Source organism: Echinops telfairi, unplaced genomic scaffold, assembly GCF_000313985.2.
Source record: "Echinops telfairi isolate 266 unplaced genomic scaffold, ASM31398v2 ScPeMD7_7468;HRSCAF=8506_0, whole genome shotgun sequence".
In the NCBI taxonomy this organism is placed as follows: Eukaryota; Metazoa; Chordata; class Mammalia; order Afrosoricida; family Tenrecidae; genus Echinops; species Echinops telfairi.
The window spans coordinates 54,713,976-54,717,535 of NW_022111369.1; positions in this window are offsets into that span (position 1 = coordinate 54,713,976).

Genomic DNA, 3,560 nt, shown 5'->3' on the forward strand with positions numbered 1-3,560 from the left:
CTACCCTGATGCAGCCCTGGGTGCTGGAGCAGCCGTGTGGAGACCCCTGCCAGCGCTGAGATGCTTACACGTTCACTGATTCAGCTTTCCTCCTGCAGTTGTCGTCATAGTGTGTGTGTTTTGTGAGATGGAGGAGGACTTTGTGGATTGGTGTTGTACATATGGGTTAATGTTGGACTTGTGTGCTTGGGCAGCACTGGGTTGGGATGTTTGCTTGATGCGCACTTACTCTTTATATAAAACTCTCTCCTATACATGAGTTTCTGTGGATTTGTTTTTCTAATGTACCCAGACTAACACAGATGCTTAGAGATATCCTCCCTGAAGGCATTCAGGCATCAGACTACTGTGTGGTCCCATCACAGATGGGGCCCATTTCCTGCTGTTAAGGACAATGGATTACTTCCCCTGAAAGCTTAGGCTAAATCATCTCCAGCTCAAGGGCAATCAAGGTTAGGCCACCATCATGAATCTAGGATCCACCCATCTTGTCACATGTATAACCCCAATCCCTCACCCTCATATTACGTATATACCCTAGATGGTTCCCCTCTCATTACTGTATTACCTATAGTAAAACCCCTTCCTGTGACATATGTCTTTACCTGTAATTAGGGGGCTTGCACCCCCCCTCCCAAACAAAAGATATATAAGCCTTGATTAGTAATAAATCGGCCCCTCCGCACTCCTATCGTCTCTGGCCGCGCTGTGCATGGACCTGGCCGCTGAGAACATGGCCATCTAGGAGGTAAGCATGTTACCATGAAATGTGTCTGACTTCTTTATTTTACTCTCTCCCATCTCCTCCCATTTCTCTATGACTTTACTACAATCTTTATTTTGCTCAACTGTACAAGTAAGCCTACCAAACCTGAGATTAGTTGTGGGGAGCTGGCTTCCCCCACAATTGTCCAATTGTCTTGGTGGTGGACTTTGGGTCTCCACCACATCCACACCCTTTCATATTGATTGGGTTGTGTGTGTTTTCAATTTCCAATACCTCTTCCCATCTATACTTCATGATCACACAACCTGGTATCTAGTGGACTTCCCCGCTAGATAGCCGCTTGTTCACTTCCAAGCCTTTATGACTGCAGATGTTATAGCTTTTCATAGCAGCACACCATCAGCTATCTTCACCACACTTGCTTCTGCACCCATTTTGTCTTCAATGTTTGTGTCAAAGAGATGGGTATCATACAGTGCCACATTATTAGTACAAACCATTCTTGTACAGAGGTAAGATTTAAGTAGTGGCCCAAAGGATGGAGAACAATTCTCATCTGACACCGCTGTGGTCACTATGACTGGAAATGACTTTATGGAAACTTAAAAAATTTTTTTAGTCCAAGCCATAGATCCATGATGGTCCTCCTATTTCCAATTGTATAACCTGATGGGAAAAGTAACTGTGATAGTTACCTTCGTATCAACTTGGCTGGGCCAGGATCCTCAATGGTTTGGCAGTTAACACCTAGTAATCCCCCATGACTTGACCTCATACAGCATAATCGATTCCATAATGGGATATGCTTTGAGCAGCCAATCTAGAGTATCTTTGGGAGCAAAAATTAATATGACACTGTCTTATTTTGGGGAAACAGGGTATCTGACCTGGCACCTGTGGGTTCATTCACCTCTCTAATCACAATCCTGACTTGCTGATTTTGGATTAACCTGGATTTGCAGCTGCCAGCCTTTGGGCTTCCTGCCAGTCTTGGGTTGATGAGTCCTCAAAGCTGTGCAAGTTAGGAGATGCCTCCAACTTGACTTCTGACTGAGAATTTGCCTGGACTTGGACTTGCCTGCTTCTACAACTGTCTGGGTCATTTCCTTGACATACATTTCTTTTTACATATATGCACTGAAGCATCATGTATATAAGAACAGTTCTTTCTCTAGTCCCTAACAACATTCTAATTTCACTGTGGATAGCGAACACTACTAAAAATACTGATCATACATTGACAGTGAAAATCCTAATTAAGAGATCTACTGCTCTCTGGCTTCTAAGACATTTATTTATTTATTTTACACTCATTTTTAATTTTTGTATTTCGTTCATGTTGAAAAGAAAATGGGGTCTTTTTTCCCCTCTGTAAAGCAGATTTTTAAAAAAATTCATTTTACTGTGGGCTCATATGGCTATTATCACAATCCATACATATATATATCCACTGTGTCAAGAACATTTGTACATTTGTTACTATCATCATTTTCAAAACATTTTTTTTCTACTTGAGCTCTTAGTATCAGTTCCTCATTTTTTCCCTCCCTTCCTCCCTCCCAAATAACAAATTGTTATTATTTTTCATGTCTGACACTGACCGAAGTCTCCCTTCACCCACTTTTCTGTTGGCCATCCCACGGGGAGGAGGCTATATGTAGATCATTATGATCGGTTCCCCCTTTTTTCCCCCTCCTTCCCCCGACCCTTCTGGTATGGCTACTATCATTATTGGTACTGCCGGGTTTATCTGTCCTGGATTCCCTGTGTTTCCAGCTCTTATCTGTACCAGTGTACATGCTCTGGTCTAGCCGGATTTGTAAGGTAGCCAGATTTGTAAGATAGAATTGATAGTGGGAGGCGGGGTACATTAAAGAACTAGAGGAAAGTTGTATGTTTCATGGGCGCTATACTTCACCCTGAATGGCTAATCTCTACCTTGTGACCCCTCTTTAAGGGACTGTCCAATTGTCTACAGACAGGCTTTGGGTCTCTACTCTGCACTCATACTGATATGATTTTTTGTTCTAGGTCTTTGATGCCTGCTACCATCGACACCTCATGATCACACAGGCTGATGTGCTTCTTCCATGTGAACTTTGTTGCTTTTCAGCTAGATGGCAGCTTGTTTATCTTCAAGCTTGGAAAACAGATCTTAAGCTAATGGCTTAGCATTTAATTGACGATATTTTAAAAATCTAGGAAATATTGTGTTGTTTCTTAGGCCTCTCTCTCTTATACCTGCCATCTTCCAGCGCAACTCCAACCATGGTAAGAATAGTGTCAGGCATATAGCAAGTGCTCAAAAGTATGTGTTGAATGAATATATGGAGTTGGGTGTAGTTCACTGAGCACCGCTCCACTCTCTGCATGTTTATCCTTTCCTCCTTCCATGTTCCATTTCCGACCACCCAGCTAATGAACAGCTTTTAAGAAATGGGAGGAAAATTGACTTTACTATGGGAACTAAGTGCTGTCATTTCTTTGCATTATATATCATTTTTATTGTGCTATTTTTAACTCTAAAATATCTGAATATCAGAACCTTACTTCTGGGGAGACATTATTGATGGGGGAATTGCCAACTACATTTCAAAATGTTGAGAAAGTACTCTGTCAATAATTAATGCCATACTCATTATAAATTCAGGCTAGACTCTTAAACTCCAAGGTGGCTTGTATTTATTGAAGAGTCAGGTAACCTTCGCTGCCCCTGGACATAGCAGACATCATTTATGTTCTGTCTTCTCTGAGGTTTAGTTTACAGTAAGTCAGAGAAGGGAGGTCAAAAACTATCACCACAAATAATGGAAGCCCTTATTAAACAAAAATA